This window comes from Pleurodeles waltl, chromosome 5 (assembly GCF_031143425.1).
Source record: "Pleurodeles waltl isolate 20211129_DDA chromosome 5, aPleWal1.hap1.20221129, whole genome shotgun sequence".
Classification (NCBI taxonomy): domain Eukaryota; kingdom Metazoa; phylum Chordata; class Amphibia; order Caudata; family Salamandridae; genus Pleurodeles; species Pleurodeles waltl.
Window position 1 is genome coordinate 1533261874 of NC_090444.1, and position 24048 is coordinate 1533285921.

Consider the following 24048-nt stretch of genomic DNA (forward strand, 5'->3'; position numbering starts at 1 on the left):
GCTCACTTTTGGTAATTTAGTTGGGGATGGTCTTGTTAGGGAGACCACAGAGGCTGTGTTAGTCTCTGAAGGTGCCATTGATTTGGCCAGCTTGATTGCTTGTCCCCTTAATATGGATAAGTATAAGCAACTTCCCCTAATAAATGGTGTTGAGGTTCAGGCCTACAGGGACACAGGTGCCAGTGTTACCATGGTAATAGAGAAACTGGTCCACCCTGAACAACACCTGCTTGGTCACTAGTACCAAGTGACTGATGCTCATAACAACACTCTTAGCCACCCCATGGCTGTTGTGAATCTCAACTGGGGAGGGGTTACTGGTCCAAAGAAAGTTGTGGTTGCCTCAGATTTACCTGTAGACTGTCTACTAGGGAACGATTTAGAGACATCAGCGTGGTCAGAAGTGGAGTTGGAGGCTCATGCAGCAATGCTGGGCATTCCTGGGCATATTTTTGCTTTGACAAGGGCTCAGGCCAAAAAGCAAAAAGGACAGGGTGACTTGGATCCTGGAACAATGGACCAAGTGCTCCCTAAAGCTAGGGTTAGTAAAGGTAAATCACTACCTACTATCCCTCCCTCTACAGTGGATTCAACTTCTGAGGAAGAATAATTTCCACCCTGTGCAGAACCTTCACCAGAGGAGCTGGAAGCAGACACTGCTGAGCTTTTGGGTGGAGGAGGGCCTGCCAGGGAGGAGCTGAGTGAGGCACAGCAGACCTGTCCCACACTAGAGGGTCTAAGACAGCAAGCTGTCAAACAGCAAAATGGGGATGTCAGTGACTCTCACAGAGTTTACTGGGAGGACAACCTCTTGTATACAGAGGCAAGGGACCCAAAACCTGGAGCTGCCAGGAGATTGGTTATTCCCATGCAATACAGAGAGTTCCTCCTAACTCTAGCCCACGACATTCCCTTGGCTGGACATTTGGGGCAGATGAAAACATGGGACAGGCTTGTTCCCTTGTTTCATTGGCCTAGAATGTCAGAGGACACAAAGGAATTTTGTAAGTCCTGTGTCACCTGTCAAGCCAGTGGCAAAACAGGTGGCACCCCAAAGGCTCCCCTTATTCCACTGCCTGTGGTTGGGGTTCCCTTTGAAAGGGTAGGGGTTGACATAGTCGGCCCCCTTGACCCTCCTACTGCTTCAGGCAATAGGTTTATCTTGGTGGTAGTGGACCATGCCACAAGATATCCTGAAGCAATTCCTCTAAGGACCACTACAGCTCCTGCAGTGGCAAAGGTCCTCCTGGGAATCTTTTCCAGGGTGGGTTTCCCAAAAGAGGTGGTATCAGACAGGGGTAGAAACTTTATGTCTGCTTACATAAAGGCCATGTGGAAGGAATGTGGTGTAACATACAAATTCACCACACCCTATCATCCACAAACAAATGGACTGGTTGAGAGGTTTAACAAAATTCTCAAAGGAATGATAATGGGACTCCCTGAAAAACTCAGGAGGAGATGGGATGTCCTGTTACCTTGCCTCCTTTTTGCTTACAGGGAGGTACCCCAAAAAGGAGTGGGCTTCAGCCCCTTTGAACTCCTATTTGGACACCCTGTAAGAGGTCCTCTAACACTTGTAAAGGAGGGTTGGGAACAACCTTTAAAAGCTCCTAAGCAAGACATAGTGGACTATGTAATTGGCCTAAGATCCAGAATGGCTGAGTATATGAAAAAGGCCAGCAAAAACCTTCAGGCCAGCCAAGAGCTCCAAAAGCAATGGCATGACCAGAAGGCTGTTCTGATTCAGTACCAACCAGGGCAGAAAGTGTGGGTCTTGGAGCCCGTAACCCCAAGAGCACTCCAAGACAAATGGAGTGGACCCCACATTATTGTTGAAAAGAAGGGAGAAGTCACCTACTTGGTTGACTTAGGCACTGCCAGGAGTCCCCTTAGGGTGCTCCATGTCAATCGCCTAAAACCCTACTATGACAGGGCTGATCTCACCCTGCTCATGGAAACAGATGAAGGTCAGGAAGAAGAGAGTGACCCTCTCCCTGATCTCTTCTCTTCCACAAAACAAGATGCTCTAGTGGAAGGTGTAGTTTTGGCAGATTGTCTTACTGCTGAGCAGAAAGACCACTGCATAAATCTCCTGGGTCAGTTTTCTGAACTCTTTTCTACTGTGCCAGGCACCACTTATTGGTGTGAGCACACTATAGATACTGGAGACAGCTTGCCTGTCAAAAGTAAGATCTATAGGCAGCCTGACCATGTCAGGGACTGCATAAAACAAGAGGTCCAGAAAATGCTTGAACTGGGAGTGGTTGAGCACTCTGAAAGTCCATGGGCCTCTCCTGTGGTACTTGTACCAAAACCTCATTCCAAAGATGGGAAAAAGGAAATTAGACTTTGTGTGGATTACAGAGGTCTCAACCAGGTAACTAAACTGATGCTCACCCTATACCCAGGGCAGATGAGCTAATAGATACACTGGCATCTGCCAAGTATCTAAGCACCTTTGATTTGACTGCAGGGTATTGGCAGATCAAGTTATCAGAGGATGCTAAAGCAAAAACTGCATTTTCGACTATTGGAGGGCACTACCAATTCACAGTAATGCCCTTTGGTTTGAAAAATGCACCTGCCACTTTTCAGAGGTTGGTGAATACAGTCCTGCAAGGGTTGGAGGCTTTTAGTGCAGCATATCTAGATGATATAGCTGTCTTTAGCTCCACCTGGGATGATCACCTGGTCCACCTATGGAAAGTTTTGGAGGCCCTGCAAAAGGCAGGCCTCACTATCAAGGCTTCAAAGTGCCAGATAGGGCAGGGGAAAGTGGTTTATCTGGGACACCTTGTAGGTGGAGAACAGATTGCACCACTTCAGGGGAAAATCCAAACTATCATAGATTGGGTTCCCCCTACAACTCAGACCCAGGTGAGAGCCTTCTTAGGCCTCACTGGGTATTACAGGAGGTTCATAAAGAACTATGGCTCCATAGCAGCCCCTCTTAATGACCTCACATCTAAGAAAATTCCTAAAAAGGTATTGTGGACAGCTAACTGTCAGAAAGCTTTTGAGGAGCTCAAACAGGCCATGTGCTCTGCACCTGTCCTAAAAAGCCCATGTTACTCCAAGAAATTCATTGTTCAAACTGATGCATCTGAATTAGGGGTAGAGGCAGTCTTATCACAACTCAGTTCTGAGGGCCAGGATCAAGCTGTTGCTTTTATCAGCAGGAGGTTGACCCCTAGAGTGTTGGTCTGCTATAGAGAGGGAGGCCTTTGCTGTGGTCTGGGCACTGAAGAAGTTGAGGCCATACCTGTTTGGCACTCACTTCATTGTTCAGACAGACCACAAACCTCTACTTTGGCTAAAACAAATGAAAGGTGAAAACCCTAAATTGTTGAGGTGGTCCATATCTCTACAGGGAATGGACTATACAGTGGAACATAGACCTGGGAGTACCCACTCCAATGCAGATGGACTCTCCAGATATTTCCACTTAGACAATGAAGACTCATCAGGTCATGGCTAGTCTTATTGTCCTTCGTTTGGGGGATCCTGCCAGCCAGGGCCCCAGTGCTCATGAGTGTGCCCTATATGTGTTCCCTGTGTGATGACTAACTGTCTCACTGAGGCTCTGCTAACCAGAACCTCAGTGGTTATGCTCTCTCTTTGCTTTCCAAATTGTCACTAACAGGCTAGTGACCAATTTCACCAATTCACATTGGCATACTAGAACACCCTTATAATTCCCTAGTATATGGTACTGAGGTACCCAGGGTATTGGGGTTCCAGGAGATCCCTATGGGCTGCAGCATTTATTTTGCCACCCATAGGGAGCTCTGAGAATTCTTACACAGGCCTGCCACTGCAGCCTGAGTGAAATAACGTCTACGTTATTTCACAGCCATTTACCACTGCACTTATGTAACTTATAAGTCACCTATATGTCTAACCTTTACCTGGTAAAGGTTGGGTGCTAAGTTACTTAGGGGGTCATTCTGACCTCCGCGGGCGGCGGAAGCTGTCCGCCTGGCGGGAACCGCCAGAAGACCGTACCACGGTCGAAAGACCGCGGCGGTCATTCTGAGTTTCCCGCTGGGCTGCCGGGCGACCGCCAGAAGGCCGCCCGCCAGCCCAGCGGGAAACCCCCTTCCATGAGGATGCCGGTTCCGAATGGAGCCGGCGGAGTGGAAGGGGTGCGACGGGTGCAGTTGCACCCGTCGCGATTTTCAGTGTCTGCTTGGCAGACACTGAAAATCTTGGTGGGGCCCTGTTAGGGGGCCCCTGCAGTGCCCATGCCATTGGCATGGGCACTGCAGGGGCCCCCAGGGGCCCCACGACACCCGTTCCCGCCAGCCAGGTTCTGGCGGTCAAAACCGCCAGAGCCAGGCTGGCGGTAAGGGGGTCGGAATCCCCATGGCGGCGCTGCTTGCAGCGCCGCCATGGAGGATTCCCTTGGGCAGCAGGAAACCGGCGGGACACCGCCGGTTTCCCGTTTCTGACCGCGGCTGTACCGCCGCGGTCAGAATGCCCATGGGAGCACCGCCAGCCTGTTGGCGGTGCTCCCGCGGTCGTTGGCCCTGGCGGTCCATGACCGCCAGGGTCAGAATGACCCCCTTAGTGTGTGGGCACCCTGGCACTAGCCAAGGTGCCCCCACATTGTTCAGGGCAAATTCCCCGGACTTTGTGAGTGCGAGGACACCATTACACGCGTGCACTACATATAGGTCACTACCTATGTATAGCGTCACAATGGTAACTCCGAACATGGCCATGTAACATGTCTAAGATCATGGAATTGTCACCCCAATGCCATCCTGGCATTGGGGAGACAATTCCATGATCCCCCGAGCCTCTAGCACAGACCCGGGTACTGCCAAACTACCTTTCCCGGGGTTTCACTGCAGCTGCTGCTGCTGCCAACCCCTCAGACAGGTTTCTGCCCTCCTGGGGTCCAGCCAGGCTTAGCCCAGGAAGGCAGAACAAAGGACTTCCTCAGAGAGAGGGTGTTACACCCTCTCCCTTTGGAAAAAGGTGTCAGGGTTGGGGAGGAGTAGCCTCCCCCAGCCTCTGGAAATGCTTTGATGGGCACAGATGGTGCCCATCTCTGCATAAGCCAGTCTACACCGGTTCAGGGATCCCCCAGCCCTGCTCTGGCGCGAAACTGGACAAAGGAAAGGGGAGTGACCACTCCCCTGACCTGCACCTCCCAGGGGAGGTGCCCAGAGCTCCGCCAGTGTGCTCCAGACCTCTGCCATCTTGGAAACAGAGGTGCTCCTGGCACACTAGACTGCTCTGAGTAGCCAGTGCCAGCAGGTGACGTCAGAGACTCTTTCTGATAGGCTCTTACCTGTGTTGCTAGCCTATCCTCCTTCCTAAGTAGCCAAGCCTCCTTTTCTGGCTATTTAGGGTCTCTGCTTTGGGGAATTCTTTAGATAACGAATGCAAGAGCTCATCAGAGTTCCTCTGCATGTCTCTCTTCACCTTCTGCCAAGGAATCGACTGCTGACTGCTCTGGACGCCTGCAAAACCGCAACAAAGTAGCAAAGACAACTACTGCAACCTTGTATCGCTGATCCGGCCGCCTTCTCGACTGTTTTCCTGGTGGTGCATGCTGTGGGGGTAGTCTGCCTCCTCTCTGCACTAGAAGCTCTGAAGAAATCTCCCGTGGGTCGACGGAATCTTCCCCCTGCAACCGCAGGCACCAAAAGACTGCATCACCGGTCCTCTGGGTCCCCTCTCAGCACGACGAGTGTGGTCCCTGGAACTCAGCAACTCTGTCCAAGTGACTCCCACAGTCCAGTGACTCTTCAGTCCAAGTTTGGTGGAGGTAAGTCCTTGCCTCCCCACGCTAGACTGCATTGCTGGGTACCGCGTGATTTGCAGCTGCTCCGGCTCCTGTGCACTCTTCCATGATTTCCTTTGTGCACAGCCAAGCCTGGGTCCCCGACACTCTGACCTGCAGTGCACGACCTCCTGAGTTGTCCTCCGGCGTCATGGGACCTTCTTTTGTGACTTCGGGTGAGCTCTGGTTCACTCTTCTTCGTAGTGCCTGTTCTGGAACTTCTGCGGGTGCTGCTTGCTTCTGAGTGGGCTCCTTGTCTTGCTGGGTGCCCCCTCTGTCTCCTCACGCAATTGGCGACATCCTGGTCCCTCCTGGGCCACAGCTGCATCCAAAAACCCTAACCGCGATCCTTGAAGCTAGCAAGGCTTGTTTGCGGTCTTTCTGCATGGGAACACCTCTGCAAGCTTCTTCACGACGTGGGACATCCATCTTCCAAAGGGGAAGTTCCTAGTCCTCTTCGTTCTTGCAGAATCCACAGCTTCTACCATCCGGTGGCAGCTTCTTTGCATCCACAGCTGGCATTTCCTGGGCATCTGCCCACTCCCGACTTGATCGTGACTCTTGGACTTGGTCCCCTTGTTCCACAGGTACTCCAGTCTGGAAATCCATCGTTGTTGCATTGCTGGTGTTGGTCTTCCTTGCAGAATTCCCCCATCACGACTTCTGTGCTCTCTGGGGAACTTAGGTGCACTTTACACCTACTTATCAGGGTCTTGGGGTGGGCTATTTTTCTAACCCTCACTGTTTTCTTACAGTCCCAGCGACCCTCTACAAGCTCACATAGGTTTGGGGTCCATTCGTGGTTCGCATTCCACTTTTGGAGTATATGGTTTGTGTTGCCCCTATACCTATGTGCTCTCATTGCAATCTATTGTGACTGTACATTGCTTGCATTGCTTTCTATTGTTATTACTGCATATTTTTGGTATTGTATACATATATCTTGTTTAAATTTGCTATCCGCATACTGAGGGTACTCACTGAGCTACTTTTGGCATATTGTCATAAAAATAAAGTACCTTTATTTTTAGTATATCTGTGTATTGTGTTTTCTTATGATATTGTGCATATGACACCAGTGGTATAGTGGGAGCTTTGCATGTCTCCTAGTTCAGCCTAAGCTGCTCTGCTAAGCTACCCTTTTCTATCAGCCTAAGCTGCTAGAACACCTCTTCTACACTAATAAGGGACAACTGGACCTGGTGCAGAGTGTAAGTACCTCTTGGTACCCACTACAAACCAGGCCAGCCTCCTACAGTGCTCTTCTGCAAACTTCTCCTACGTGGTATGGCACTCCACATTGTTTCCATACTTTGTTTTCAGCGGTCTTTAGTCCTGTTATTATGGTAATTATGTGGAGCAGGGTCAATGCATAAATCTTCTCTCAGTCATTCATGCGGATGTGGGAAGACATATTCAAACTGAGGTGAGCAAACGTTGAATGGAATAGGTAGCGGTAGGTCTTGTCAGTTGTTTATTGGCTGGAGGACACCAAAGTTGTTATATGAAGTCACTTGGGATTGGCTGTAAGGGCTCATGAAGGGTGTTTATTGGCCATGGAGTCCTAAAGAATGCGTACGGCAGGTCTCTGTGATAACAAGTACAAGTGGAGCACATCGAGCAACGAGGATGCAGATGAAGGTATAATCAATCAGTGTCAGCAGCTATGAAGGAGAAGTCGCCCCTGTACCAAGTCCAGGACTACATGCTCCACTACACTCCATGGGAGCCAGTAAGGTGAGGGGTCCTCTTTACTCCTCTCTAACACGCTCACCTCTCCCAGCACTTTGACACTGGCATCATCTTCCATACTAAATCTGATGGAAGATGCCTCTAGTAGCTGTTGCTGGGCGTCCTTGCACTGTAGTTGTTTCTGCCGAGACATTTACCGCATTTGAGTTGAGTGAGGGCAGTGCAAGCTTATTAACCCTTTCACAACATGATTGCCTCAAATGAGCATATGTTGATTTTGGGTGCTGCAAACGATTAACACATCATGCAATCATATGATACCCAAACACAATGCCACATAAGGGTTGCAAGAGAGACATCTGTCAGCATCTTGAGCCTGCAGGAGGGTTTAATGTGGCATTGAGGCATGGTTCCCCTGTACCAGGCCCTCCATGCACAGTGTGAAGTGCCAGCAGTGCACAGTGCGGAGGCACAGGTCCTTTTGAGAAGTGCAAGTGAGCTGCCCTGTCTGAGAGGCATTCTTTCCCTGCACCTGGCCCTAACAATTCCCAGGGTCCAGACCTCTGAAACACATATTTTCTAACAACAAGCCCTTCGGAGAGGTAATTGAGGGGCCAGCCTCCCAAACATCTCCACAACACAACTGACTTGGCAACTGATTGCAGGTTCGGTGGTCATTAACACCCCATTTGGAATGGACAGGATTAAGAGATTACTCCTGAATGCCCTTCATTGGATAATTACTGTTAAAGTAACTCTCACTATGTAATGATTATGTAATCAATCTGCTCAAGATATTCTCAGATGTGACATTTCCTGGCATAGGGGTTATGACTGCAACAGCATGCAGATGAAGTCAGGTTAAGGGTGCTTAACCTGCAGCCCCACTCCTCCTCTGTCTCAGAACCTTGGAGATGAGATTCACTGCTGCAAGCCAGCCGTTTGAAATGACAAAGCTTACATTAATAAATAGTGATGTTAAGATTTGATCTAAAAGTGATCTAAAATTTTCGCAGCTCGGCTTTCTATCGAGAAGCTAGTGACATTAAATCAACATGGGTTTATTCCCAAAAAAGACACTACTGATCATATTAGAAGGGTCATTACACTCTTTGATGCAACTGATGTGGCATGAGAGTCTGGCAAGTACTGGAAATTTATGGTCTTGGGGAAAAAGTTCTGTTGGCAATAAAAGCCATCTATATGTCTCCTGTTGCTCGGATACAGTTAATGGGAGTGCAATCTGATAGTATTTGAATTGGGCAAGGCACTGGGCAGGGGTGCCCATGCTCCCCATTGTTGTTTGCATCATATTTTGATCCTTTGCTCAGGCAGCTAGAAAGTAATGCTGTCATCTTGCCAGTTCATAGGTTTGGATGGGACACTAAGGTATTGGCATATGTGGATGATATAGCTGTTATAACAGCCAATCCGGATGATGCGTTAAGAGACACAGAGAAGGAGAAGAGTAAGTTTGGGGAGTTTTCTGGGTATTTATTAAATAGGGAGAAAAGCCAGCTGCTGGTGAATAAATATGTGACTTACCAAGATTAATTGGCTCGATAGCTAATGGGGGACTGCTGGTCTTTGTGTAACCCAGTTACTACAAGAAAGTTCGGTTTAAGATATTAGTAGCTGCCTTTAAATGTTGGCGTCCTTGGTGGAAAAAGGCAGGACGTGGCAGGTTTAATTGCTATACGCCAATAGGTAATAATCCTGCCCTCCCACAGATATTTAAAGATGATTATTTTGCCAACTGGGCCTTTAAAGTGGTCAGACGGCTAGGAGACTTTTACGAGGGGTCAGGGTTTAGATCATTTGAGGATCTCCGGGAAAAGTACGGGCTGGAGCAAAGGGATTTTTTCAAATACTTGCAGATAAGAGATTTTTTAAGCATAAAAGCTGGGGGGATAGAGGGATTTGCAAAAAACCCACTCTTGGAGAAGGTAACAGAGAGGACCCGATTAACAATAAGTTTTATATATTCAATGTTTGTCAGAACAACCTAACGATCTCGAGAAGAATAGCAAGAAGTGGGAAAGCAATTTTAATAAGGGAGGTATAAAATTTGATGAATCCCTGGAGCTTGGGTGTACTATGTTGATGTCTTCTACACTACAAGCACAGCATTATAAGTCACTATGGCCCTCATTACAACCCTGGTGGTCAGTGATAAAGCGGCGGTAATACCACCAACAGGCCGGCGGTAAGAATCACGGCAGAAACCGCCAACACAAACACCCACTTTAACACTCTGACCACCACGGCGGTAGCAACGAGCACCCCAGCTGTAACCAGCAACAGCCAGTCGGAAGACAATGTACCGCCCACTGCATTACAATACGCCTATCCGCCAGATTTTCCGGGGCGGTACCAACACCATGAAAAGCACGGCAGAAAAAGAACACAGGACTCACCTCTCAACACTCAAGGAAGTGCCACAACGCCATGGGGCCCGAACTGCAGGTGTTCCCAGTGCTGGTGTACCTTCTCATACACCAGGAACATGAACACTGGTGAGCACGACCAAGGTGAGTACTGCACCTAGCACACAGGGGAGGGGGGAGGAAAAAGAGAGTGACACACACATGCAACACCCCCACCCCCACTCTCACCCCCAACACCATACACACAAACAGATGCAACAACATTACATATACACCCTGTAACCGTCAGGAATAACGCAAGGACAAAAGGAATGGAGTAAAATGAGTGTAATAGTACAGTCTTAGAAAAATATGTACTTAAATCAAGAAACAGTATGTACAATATATACAATATATACAAAAGGAGGGACAGTGCCCTCTCCAAAATGTCTGTGGCCCTCTGGGCCAAAACACATAGGCCAAGGCCACACTTGACATCCTGTCTCAATACGGAGAGAACACTGCTGGGGCATCAGGTCAAAAACACACAGGCACCTCAGGGGGACAGGGAATGGGGGCACCTCAGCCGGAAGATGGTACAACGCCACTGGCCTGGAGGTGGCTCCATGCCCACTGCTTGGTCCTGGGGAGTGCAAAGCCACAGTCTTTGGAGTAGATGCCTTCTTCCACTGGTTCTGGAGGGGGCCTTGTGCCCAGTGTGCTTTATCCTGGCAAGGAGGGGGTGATTGGATGCCTTCTTCCACTGGTTCTGTAGGGGGCCTTGTGCAAGGGGGGTTCACCCTGGCAAGGAAGGGGTAAGCGGATGCCTTCTTCCACTCGTTCTGGAGGGGGCCTTGTGCCCAGTGTGCTTCATCCTGGATGGGGCAAGGTCACAGTCTCTCACCTGTGTGTCACACCAACAGGTGTTGCAGGGTCCAGGACGCACTGCAGCCCATGTAGTCACCACTACACACTGCTCTCCAGCGGTGATGGCTGCTCAGTGGATGCCAGTTGCGCTGCAGGTGGCGGTGCTGGCAGTGGTGGTGGTAGCCTGCAGGCCATCACCTGCAGCTCGGACGGCTGCCCACTGGGGCTGCTGCTGCTGGCAGTGATGCTGCTGGCGTCGGGGCAGGTGGCGATGCTGGCCGCGGTGCAGGTGGCAGTGCTGGCCGCAGTGCTGGTGACCGTGCTGGCAGTGGTGGTGGTAGCCTCCAGGCCTTCACCTGCAGCCTTGGATGGCTGAAGTGCCTTGGCTGGTGTTCTGTGCCCCTTCCTGGCCTTGGCAGATGGTGGTGCCTCCTTGCTTCTGCCAGCTGGAGTCTTTGGCTTGCCCTTGCTGGCTGTGCCTCCTTCCCCTTCCTGGCTGGTGTCCCCTTCTTTCCCTTGCTAGGTGGCAAACCCTTTTGGCCTTGGCAGGTGTTGCTGGCACACTGGCTGGGCTGATGGGTGCCTCCTTGGAGTCTCTCACACTTGCAGTAGCTGCAGAAACCACAGTGGCCGTGGACTGGGTGGCTGAGGTGCTGGGCTGGGTTCTGGCTACTCTGGCCCGAGGTGAAGGACATAGGGGGAGGGGTAGGGAGTATGTCAATATTGGCGAGGAAAAGCTTCTTAAGGACACTGGGGTGGGAAGAGGGTGAAGGTTTGGGAGTGGAGGAAGAGGGAGTGGTTGTAGGGGGTGTCAGTCTGCTGTGTTTGGGTGCAGGTGCATGGGCTGGATGCTGTTGTGAGGTGGATGGCTGTTGGGTGTGTGTGCTTGCGTTTGTGTACTTTGGGAGGAGGGGGCACAGACACAGTGGGAGAGGACACAGGGGGCATGTGCATGGATGTTGGGGTGATGACTGCCAGTGAAGGGCGTGTAGTGATAGGTGTGCTCGTGATGGAGGTAGTGGATGAGGATGTAGTGCATGCATGTGTGAGTGGAGACGCTACTGGGAGGGAGGTGGACGACGAGGTGGAGGGGGACACAGTGGAGGCAGTGGATGTTGGTGTGTCTGCATGTGGATGGTGCTTGTGTGAGTGCCTGTGAGATGAAGTGGGGTGCTTGTGTTTGCCAGAACCACTTCTGTGTGTTGATTTGGGTGAATGCTGGTCTGAAGGTGTGTTTGGGATAGGCTGGGGTTGAGGGGATTTGGACTGGGCAGAGGAAGTTTGAGGGGGGGAGGCTGGAGACAGGGACAATGGCTGCCATCAGTGCTGAGGCCAGAGCCTGGAATGCTCTCTGTTGGGCCACCACGGCAGAGTGAATGCCCTCCAGGTATGCATTTGTTTGTTGCAAATGCCCTTCTACACCCTGGATGGCATTCAGTATGGTTGACTGCCCAACAGAGAGGGATCTCAGGAGGTCAGTAGCATCCTCACTGAGGGCAGCAGGGCTGACTGGGGCAGGGCCTGAGGTGCCTGGGGAAAAGGAGATGCCCACCCTCCTAGGTTAGCGGGCACGGGAAACACACTGAGGGGCTGCGTGGAGGGCGGTGCTGGTATGGGGGTAGCGGCTGTGCCTGCTGTTGGGGTGGACATAGAGGTGTCCACCACCACCAGGGAGCTTCCATCGGAGAGGGAGTCTCTGTCGGTAATGTCCCCTCCTGTCTCCGTCATGGTACTCCCCTCGCCCTCCGTCCCACTGGTGCTCTCACCGTTGGTGGATTTGGCCTCCAGGCCCATGTGGGATGCAGCTCCCTCCGTCACCGGTGCATCTGCTCCTCCACCAGATGATGCTAATGCACACAAGGACAGGGTGACAAACCAAAAAGGGGGGAGAGACAGAGGATACACTTGGCGTACACAATGCACAGGGAACAGCCCTATGCACTAGGCCATGCACTACCAGTTACAATGCTAGTCACCAGCCCATGGGGTACAATGCCTAACACCTTTAGCTGCACACCTGAAACCCACAGGACCCTGCCCAGTAGTAGATGTCCACTAACACTATAGGGGTTGGAGTGCATCTGATCTTGCCCATCATTGAACATACCCTCCCATGTTCGCCCTGGCCTAGGGGCACCCACAGCCCACATCCCCCACCCAGGTAATACATTGACGAGTGCAAAGTCATGATTCAGAATCTGTACTTCCCCCCTTGTGGCTGCTGTGATGCCTTCAAGTGCCCATCCAACTCCGGATAGGCCACCGCAGTATGCAGAACATCAGGGGGGTCAAGTTACAATGGGCACCCCTTCCTCGGTGGGAGGCCAGCACAGCTGGGCCTCCGCCATCTTCCTTGCCCAGCGGCGCAGGTCCTCCCACCGTTTGCGGCAGTGGGTGCTCTGCCTGTCAAAGACCCCCAGGGTCCACACCTCCTTGGCGATGACACTCTAAATACCCTTTTTCTGATGGGCACTGACCTGCAGAAAAAATACAGCAGAAAAGGGATTAGTCACACCGTCCGGACTGTCATACTCATGGCCCACCATATCCCCCCATCCACTTACGCACATACATTGCCCACCATATATGCAGCACTCTGCCCAGGACCCCTCAAACCCCCCTACACAGAGCTTACACACACAGCAATCCCTACATTCATGGCCCATGCATCATGCTCACAGTGTACTCACCTGTTTTTCTGAAGGACCATAGAGTAATGTGTACTGGGGTAGGACCCCCTCCACTAGTCTCTCCAACTCCTCGGAAGTGAAGGTAGGGGCCCTTACCTCAGACACTCGAGCCATTGTTGCTTCCAGACACAGGTCACAGCAGCACTTGCAGTGTACCTCCTGTCCTGTTGAAGGTCAGGTAGCAAGTGAGTGCAAAGATAGAAAACCTCGGTCACGTCTGCAGCGGTGCGTACCGTCACCGCCAGTGTACATCGCCATTGGCTCCTGGAACCTATAGGCCCCAATGATAACCAATGTGATGCTGCATGGCAGTCTTCGACCGCCGACTGCAATGGCGCACAACACCAGCGGAATTACCTCATTTCCACTTGTCTCTCCTCACAGGTCAGGCAGCTACCATTTCAGGGCGGCACAGGCCATGGCACCTAACTGTGTCACGGCAAACATAGGCACATCAACTGATTTACAGGTTCACATACTGTTTCTGTAAAACAAACATAGCATATTAATCTGAGTATATGTTTGAATATGACCTTCTGCTCACCGTTTTTCACCCTAAAGTTCAACCGCTGAGGATGAATAGGAGATGGAGACATCCCCCGTGTACAGACCCCTGGTGGCTAGTGTCAGGGGCCCGTTAGTGTGCCACTGCCTCCCTCATGGTGTTGGCCATGTCTGCCAGCACCCCTGCAATGGTGACCGGGGTGGTGTGGATGTCCCTCAGGTCCTCCCTGATCTCCAGGTACTGTCCCTCCTGCAGCCGCTGGGTCTCCTGCAGCTTGGCCAGTATCTGGCCCATGGTCTCCCGGGAATGGTGGTATGCTCCCATGATGTTGGTGAGTGCCTCGTGGAGAGTTGGTTCCCTGGGCCTGTCCTCCCCTGTCGCACAGCCGTCCTCCCAGCTTCCCTATTGTCCTGTGCCTCTGTCCCCTGAACCGTGTGCCCACTGCCACTGACCCAGGTCCCTGATCATCCTGTGTTTGTGGGGTTGCCTGGGGTCCCTGTAGTGGTGGACACACTGCTGATTGACGTGTCCTGGGGACAGAGGGATGGGCCCGCTGGGTGGGTGCTGTGGTGGTGTTTCTTGATTGGGGAGGCTCTGTGGTGGGTTGGGACAGTGGCTGGGTGTAGGAAGTTGGCTCTGTATGTGCTATTTCAAAGTAAGGAATAGCATGCACAGAGTCCAAGGGTTCCCCTTAGAGGTAAAATAGTGGTAAAAATAGATAATACTAATGCTCTATTTTGTGGTAGTGTGGTCGAGCAGTAGGCTTATCCAAGGAGTAGTGTTAAGCATTTGTTGTACATACACATAGACAATAAATGAGGTACACACACTCGGAGACAAATCCAGCCAATAGGTTTTTATATAGAAAAATATATTTTCTTAGTTTATTTTAAGAACCACAGGTTCAAATTCTACATGTAATATCTCATTCGAAAGGTATTGCAGGTAAGTACTTTAGGAACTTCAAATCATCAAAATTGCATGTATACCTTTCAAGTTATTCACAAATAGCTGTTTTAAAAGTGGACACAGTGCAATTTTCACAGTTCCTAGGGGAGGTAAGTATTTGTTAGGTTAACCAGGTAAGTAAGACACTTACAGGGCTTAGTTCTTGGTCCAAGGTAGCCCACCGTTGGGGGTTCAGAGCAACCCCAAAGTCACCACACCAGCAGCTCAGGGCCGGTCAGGTGCAGAGTTCAAAGTGGTGCCCAAAACACATAGGCTAGAATGGAGAGAAGGGGGTGCCCCGGTTCCGGTCTGCTTGCAGGTAAGTACCCGCGTCTTCGGAGGGCAGACCAGGGGGGTTTTGTAGGGCACCGGGGGGGACACAAGCCCACACAGAAATTTCACCCTCAGCAGCGCGGGGGCGGCCGGGTGCAGTGTAGAAACAAGCGTCGGGTTCGCAATGTTAGTCTATGAGAGATCTCGGGATCTCTTCAGCGCTGCAGGCAGGCAAGGGGGGGGTTCCTCGGGGAAACCTCCACTTGGGCAAGGGAGAGGGACTCCTGGGGGTCACTTCTCCAGTGAAAGTCCGGTCCTTCAGGTCCTGGGGGCTGCGGGTGCAGGGTCTCTCCCAGGCGTCGGGACTTAGGATTCAAAGAGTCGCGGTCAGGGGAAGCCTCGGGATTCCCTCTGCAGGCGGCGCTGTGGGGGCTCAGGGGGGACAGGTTTTTGTACTCACAGTCTTAGAGTAGTCCTGGGGTCCCTCCTGAGGTGTTGGATCGCCACCAGCCGAGTCGGGGTCGCCGGGTGCAGTGTTGCAAGTCTCACGCTTCTTGCGGGGAGCTTGCAGGGTTCTTTAAAGCTGCTGGAAACAAAGTTGCAGCTTTTCTTGGAGCAGGTCCGCTGTCCTCGGGAGTTTCTTGTCTTTTCGAAGCAGGGGCAGTCCTCAGAGGATGTCGAGGTCGCTGGTCCCTTTGGAAGGCGTCGCTGGAGCAGGATCTTTGGAAGGCAGGAGACAGGCCGGTGAGTTTCTGGAGCCAAGGCAGTTGTCGTCTTCTGGTCTTCCTCTGCAGGGGTTTTCAGCTAGGCAGTCCTTCTTCTTGTAGTTGCAGGAATCTAATTTTCTAGGGTTCAGGGTAGCCCTTAAATACTAAATTTAAGGGCGTGTTTAGGTCTGGGGGGTTAGTAGCCAATGGCTACTAGCCCTGAGGGTGGGTACACCCTCTTTGTGCCTCCTCCCAAGGGGAGGGGGTCACAATCCTAACCCTATTGGGGGAATCCTACATCTGCAAGATGGAGGATTTCTAAAAGTTAGAGTCACTTCAGCTCAGGACACCTTAGGGGCTGTCCTGACTGGCCAGTGACTCCTCCTTGTTGCTTTCTTTGTTCCCTCTAGCCTTGCCGCCAAAAGTGGGGGCCGTGGCCGGAGGGGGCGGGCAACTCCACTAAGCTGGAGTGCCCTGCTGGGCTGTGACAAAGGGGTGAGCCTTTGAGGCTCACCGCCAGGTGTCACAGCTCCTGCCTGGGGGAGGTGTTAGCATCTCCACACAGTGCAGGCTTTGTTACTGGCCTCAGAGTGACAAAGGCACTCTCCCCATGGGGCCAGCAACATGTCTCTGGTGTGGCAGGCTGCTGGAACTAGTCAGCCTACACAGACAGTCGGTTAAGTTTCAGGGGGCACCTCTAAGGTGCCCTCTGTGGTGTATTTTACAATAAAATGTACACTGGCATCAGTGTGCATTTATTGTGCTGAGAAGTTTGATACCAAACTTCCCAGTTTTCAGTGTAGCCATTATGGTGCTGTGGAGTTCGTGTTTGACAGACTCCCAGACCATATACTCTTATGGCTACCCTGCACTTACAATGTCTAAGGTTTTGTTTAGACACTGTAGGGGTACCATGCTCATGCATTGGTACCCTCACCTATGGTATAGTGCACCCTGCCTTAGGGCTGTAAGGCCTGCTAGAGGGGTGTCTTACCTATACTGCATAGGCAGTGAGAGGCTGGCATGGCACCCTGAGGGGAGTGCCATGTCGACTTACTCGGTTTGTCCTCACTAGCACACACAAGCTGGCAAGCAGTGTGTCTGTGCTGAGTGAGAGGTCTCCAGGGTGGCATAAGACATGCTGCAGCCCTTACAGACCTTCCTTGGCATCAGGGCCCTTGGTACTAGAAGTACCAGTTACAAGGGACTTATCTGGATGCCAGGGTCTGCCAATTGTGGATACAAAAGTACAGGTTAGGGAAAGAACACTGGTGCTGGGGCCTGGTTAGCAGGCCTCAGCACACTTTCAATTGTAAACATAGCATCAGCAAAGGCAAAAAGTCAGGGGGCAACCATGCCAAGGAGGCATTTCCTTACACTGGGTCACCAACTGTCCATAGGTCCCTGATGGGCCAGGTTGGTTATCGTGATCCAGGCTTGCAGAGCTGCTTTCATCACTGTGGGCCTCTTCGGCGGGACCCAATGTGGCTGGCACCTCCTCTCCGGTGACGTTGAGTGGGGGTGTAAATGCAGTGTTATTGTATCTGCGTGTGCCATCTTGTGCATGGATATGTTTTCCTCTATGGTTGTTATTAGCAAGGCAGCTTTGGCTTGTGTGAGTTGTGCGTGGTTTGGCTAGGTGATTGTCACTACTGTGCATGCTGTGGTGATGGGTGTCCATACAGGTCTGTGATGGGGGTCCGTGCATTGGTGTTGCATGCAGGGCTTGGGTGGGTTGTGATGGTGGGGTGTATGTGAGGTGGTGGGGTGATGGGGTGAGGGTAGGGTTTCTTGTTTGTGAATGCATGCAGGTAGGGTGGGGGATAAAGTAGTAAAGATTTGACTTACCAGAGTCCAGTCCTCCTGTTACTCATGCAAGGCCCTCAGGATGCATGATCGCCAAGACTTGCTCCTCCCATGTTGTTAGTTGCGGGGGAGGAGGTAGGGGTCCACCGCCAGTCCTCTGTACAGCTACCTGGTGTCTTGCTACCATGGAACGCACCTTCCCCATAGCTCATTCCACCTCTTCCGGATTTCGTCCCTTGTTCTTGGGTGCTGTCCCACGGGGTTGACCCTGTCCACGACTCTCTGCCATAGCTCCATCTTCCTTGCAATAGATGTCTGCTGCACCTGTGATCCAAATAGCTGTGGCTCTACCCGGATGATTTCCTCGACCATGACCCTTAGCTCCTCCTCTGAGAACCTGGGGTGTCTTTGTGGTGCCATGGGTGTAGTGTGACTGGTATGTGTGAGGGTGTGTGGGGTGATGTGTTGGGGTGTGTGCTGTGAGGTGCGTGGATGGTGTATGGGTGATGGTGTTTTGTGGCTCTGATTCAGTGGGTGCTCCTGGCTTGTCTCTCTCTCACTTGCCAAAATGGATCATAAAAGGTTGTGGGTATTGTGGGTGCATGTTTTATAGTGTGGTTGGTGTGTGGGTGTGGTGTGTGTAAGGTGTGTGTAGTTTGAATTGTCCAATGTGATGTAGTTTTGTTAGTGTGTGTTTATTTTGAGCGCAGTGGTCTGTACCGCCAATGGTTTACCAAGGTTGAATGTCCGCCGCAGTGATTTGTGGGTCATGAAGCTGTGGGTGTATTTCTGTTGGCGTAACGGTGTGGGTTTTGGTACCGCCAGTTTATCTCTTATCTTTGGGCTGGTGGATTTGTAGTGGTGTCTGTATAGTGGCGGATTTCTATGTGTGGGTCATAATACCCGTAGCGGTATACCGCTGCGGTCACAGTATGTTGACGGCAGTTGAAGGCCTATATGATCTATATTATACCCCAGCTCAAATAGCTAAATGGGGAAGGTTGGAGGGAACCTATTGCCCGAGATCTGGTGCATCTGGGGCAGATATTATACATATGTTTGCAACCTGTGTTAAATTGGAGTCGTTGAGAGGGGAGATCAAGCAGGTGTTAAAGTGGGTGATAGGATACGATTTAGAGTTTACCCCGGACATTATTGTTTTAGGGGTTCTGGAGAGAGGAGGAAGTCACAAAGAGCTTTCATTTTTATGTCAATCGCTGTGTATCGACTCTGTGTAGCATCTGCATGGCTAGAGCCATGTCTCCTTCATGTCAGCAGTGGTTTAGAATACTTTTAGGTTTTTGCCATCTGGAGGTTGCTCTGTATCAACGCAAGGGGAAGCGGGCAAGAGGTAAGGGGCAGATAATATGGGTGCTTTTTGGAGATTGGGTGCGGTCACGGTAATGGCTTAGTGAAATAGTATGTAAGGTATTAAGCACTTTAATTGCAATGAATTGGATAATTGTTTTTTATCTCTCTTTTCCCCATTGTTTGTAATGAATTCAAAATGAAATGACAAAGCTGACTCCCAGGTGGGGCTAGGTGATGCCTGCATCAGATGCACCGCAGACATGTGAGACAATAGTAAGGTATCCCCTGTCTGTAATGTGACACGCCTCCTCCCCCATGAAGCGAGTTTTGACAAATGGGGCAGCTTTGTGTCAGCTGCTCATCCATCACCTTGAAAGGACAAGGGGGAGTTGACCATCATCCATATGAGATTGGACGTCAGATGTATCTCACCTGCAGGGGTAGAGATATCGACGAGATCGCAAGAACCCTCCTAAAGGGCACTGGCCCCCAAACCTTCAGCCTCAGGTTGGTGTTGATGTTCTCTAAAAGGTGTTTCATTAGCACTAGATTTCTGGCGTTTCCCTGAAACGCTTGTAATTAGTATTAATGTATGGGTGGGTGGAGCTCCACAAATTTTGCAGAGTTCATATGTAACTCTGCAGAATTCCATGGAGTAAAACCCTGTGAGTTCTGCCCACCCCTATTGCTAAACTGACATTTTGACCTGGCAAAATAAATCTTTTACCGAGCCCAAACCTTTCTTTCTAATACTCAAAGGTTACACCTAGGGTAGGACCTGAACAGCAGGGTGCAGTGTTGTTAAAATGTTGGACAAGTACTTTTAAGTTTTACATGTCCTGGTAGTGAAAACTCCTACATTTTCTTTCACTACTGTAAGTCCTACCCCTCGTGGGATAATATTGGGTTAACTTATTACATTTATTAAGTGATAACTTTCAACTGGGATCAGATTAACAGGTTGAGTTTGGTTTCTAAAGAATTGTAATAAAAAGTCCTCTTCAATGGTGAAGTCGGTTTTAATCATCGTTCTGAAAATGCACTTTTAGAAAGCTGACATTTTCTTGTCCAACCATTTGGTGTCTTTTGCCTGTATCGCATGAGTAGATGAAGTTAGGAGTTGGTCTTTGTGTCATGTTCCCAGATAGCATGACAAAGAGAAGCTAGGTGTTGGCAAGATGGGCCACTCTGAATTAACGATGGGGAGTAGCTGTCAAATATAACACTTTTTACCTCTCAAAGCCCATGCCTGAGCACTCTAAGAAAGGGGTTGGACACTAGTCTATTGTGTCCCCACACAAGCTGGGGCCATGCCAGGGAGGAAAGAAATTACAAGCACCTCTGGGGGGTGGAAACCTCGAGAAGCGTCTCCTACTTCAAAGTGGGGGCCAGGTATAAATGTTGAACCTCAAACTCCAACTCGCCTAACCCTTAACACTTTTTGGAGCTATTTTCACATTTGCTCTTTAAAACATCATAACTCCTGTTGACCTTTTTTTGTTTTTTATCTGTTTTGGTGTCATTCCCCTTATTGAAAAGTAATTATATTTTTCTAAATTGGCTTGGTAGTTTTTCTATGTCATGTTTTAACCTTATTACTGCTTGGTACTGCATAAATACTTTACAACAGTGCCCCTAAGTTAAGCTTATTTGCTTTATGCCACATCTACAAGAAGATTGAGCACTGGATAATTTAGTGACACCCTGACAAGGGTTATGATTAGTACCTGAGGTGGGTACTCACCCCCCCTTAATTAATACCCACATTTCTTACAGTTACCACTGGAAGTGATAATTGCCATGTTTACAATTGTATTTCAATATCTTTGTTACTCCTTTAAGTGGTGTCATACTAGCTCTGTGCACATAACCTGAAGATTGATTGTCACTTGTAAAAAATAATCTTTGACTCTATTCTTTGTTACAGGAAATTTTAATAGGAATCACCAAAGTTAGTTATCTTGTTGTCTTGTGTACTTGTGGAAATTACTGTTGAGAATGGTCTACCAAACAAATACAATGATTTCCAAGATGTGTTCACCAAAACAAAAACTACTGTCTATCGCCTACAACTGAGTTCTGATTGCCAAATAGAACTGCTACAAGGGCCGTTCTACCATTCAGCTGAATATATGCTTTAACAGAGAAAGCAAATAAACATCTGTTAGATTTTCTTGGTGAGCTCCTTGAAAATGTATTTATCAGACACACAAAATTTCCTTTGTCCTCACCACTCTTTTTGTGCCAAAAAAGTAGGGAGAACTCGGGTCTTGCAGAAACTAGGAAATCCTAAAGAAAGTCATCATAAAAAGAGGTACCCATTCCCTTGATCTCAGTACTCCTGGACCAAATATGGCAGGTAGCCACCAGTACAAAATTAGACTAATGTGTGGCATACCATCATCTCAGAGTCCGAGAGGGAGACAAGAGAGTCTCAATTTTATATATAATATGGTCTCTTTGAGTACTTTTTTATGTTTTCTGTGAAGTTCCTACAGTATTCCAGCTTTTTATAAATGAGACCCTTCAGGACTTGCTGGATGTATGTGTGTCACTTACATAGATAATATTTAAACCTACACTAATACTGAAGCCTAGCACATTGAACTGGTGTGGGCTGTCGTTCAGTGTCTACATGAGGACCATTTTTTTCACTAAAGTTAAAATATATATTTCAACATGATTAATTGTGAAATTCTAGGTTTCTTTATTACTCTAAAAGGGCTTCGACTGGACCAATGTTCAAAATGTCCTAATATTTGTAAATTTCTACAGGCAGTTTATTGCAAACCTCTATAACCTTGTGTTCCCATACCAATTTCCTGAGGAAAGGAGGGTCATTTTGACCCTGGAAGCAGAACATTCCTTCCCAATGTTGAAAGAGAGTTTCACCTCAGCACCCATCCTCAGATGCTCAGATCATGTACTTCCAAAAATGGAGGAGGCAGATGTTTCTTATTTGCAACTGGTGCAGTTTTATCCCTGTGATCCCCAAATACTAAATAATTTCAACCTGTAGTATTTTTGTCCAAAATGCTGCTCCCACTGAAAACAATTATACCACCTTATAAGAGGTGCACATAATTATTAAACCTGTCATCCAAGAATGAAGACATTACCTCAATGTGACCCGCCATGTGCTGACGACTTATATGGACAACAAAAATCTGTAATTTGTACACTCAGTGTGTGTATTATCTCCAAGTCAATAGTGTTGGATGTTGTTTTTCAGTCAATTTGACTTTGTCTTTATATAGCTACCAGGAATAACACCAATAAAAAAACAACAAAGCTGATGTTTTGTCAAGGCTTAGGGTCTCAGATGGTGAAACACAGAACAGCATTCCCTTGACTATACTCTAGGAAGGAACCTTGATAGATGCAACACCCCTGCAAGATTTCTTGATGAGGTCCTCTCTGCCTTATTTCACGTACATCCTCTTGAGTGGCTACAAATTCTCAAAAATACCATTCAATATGGCCTATACTTGAAAAGGGAACCTTGTATGTACCTATCATACACTTGTGTCAGCTTGCACCCATTGGTGTCCTTCTGCAACCCTGGCAAGACATTCAGGAGATCGTAAAAGATGTCTATCCAGACAATATAGGTTTTGACAGGGAACCCGGACTGAGGATGCAAAGACATTTTTCCAGAACTTCACAAACTGTACCTATAATAAATGCATGCGTTCTTACCACACTGGACTACTGGTGCTATTTTCCACTTCGCGTACTATCAGTATGGTTTGTAACTCATGTGCCCATATTCATGGTCAGACCTCTGTTAAGAACAGGCAAAATTACCATCAATGAATACATTCTTTAAACAGTTTGCAATACAATTCTTTCAATTTCCTTACACCAATAAGTTTCTCAAGTAATCCTAACAGGGGAGCAGATAAATCAAATACTCAAATGGAAACGTCTGCAACTCTTAAAGAAGAACTTGAGGTACTATGTTGGGTTAAATAACTCTACTGAAACTGAGAAGAAAGATTTGTGTTCATGGTACTCCAAAACCAGCACTCAGTACATATTTTGTAAACAAAGACTTTCACAAGGAAATAGGAAACCAGGTTACACTGGCTCATAGGTTGGGAGTTAAACACTTGAAAGGTATGTTTGAGGCAAGGTTATTCTAGTAAATGCATTACATTAAGATTTACATGAACTCGGAATAAGACTAGATTGGAGACAAGGTTGGGATACTGACTCTCCAAAGATTGTGCTCTATACATAAGTCAGAACTTTATTATGTAAATGTACACAAAACAGAATTGTTCTTAATAACAAGGTTGGAGTTATCAACACTCCTACGATAATGCTCTGTATGGTGACTCATTTGAAAATACAACAATACATGGAGTAAGGTTACTTAATTGCACATGGTTGTAATTACTGATACTTCTAAAGTTATGCTGGGAGCATGGAGTTAAGAGGCAATCCCAAGGTAATCTATAAACAAGGTTAGTTGTGATACACAGGTTTGAGTACAGGGCACTCCCAAGATATACTAGGAAACATAATAACACTTGATTCAAGGCTAGAGTAGTAAACACTCCGAAGATACGCTAGAAAACACAGTAGCACTCAGTTCAATGCTAGAGTCATAAACACTCCCAAGGAATGCTAGAAAACACAATTACACTCAATACATAAATTGGAGGTATAGGTTGGTGCAGGAAAATAATCTCTAGTCCATGAGTAACACAATTGAGAAAACCACAACTTGGAGAAAGAGTTAAGAGGCAGAAGCAAGGAGTAAACAGACAGGTCTACAATGACTACTAAAGATTAGTATGCACTAAACTGGGGGCAGGTAATTAACTTAGAAAGCACTTTACAGAAGTTCAAAGGTAGCAGGAGGGCAGTCTCTAGAAGTTAGAGAAGAGGTGGAATCATAGCTTAAGGAGGGAGACACTAGGGGGTCTCCAGAGTCAGGATCTCAGAATCTTTGAAAAGGACTTGGAAGACTGGAACGCTGGTGGTTTCTGGAAGACTTAGCAGATAGTGCTTGAACAGGGTTGCAGAGGTACAAAGCGAGGAAGGTCTGTGCATCTCAGGGATGAGTGCAGGGATGAAG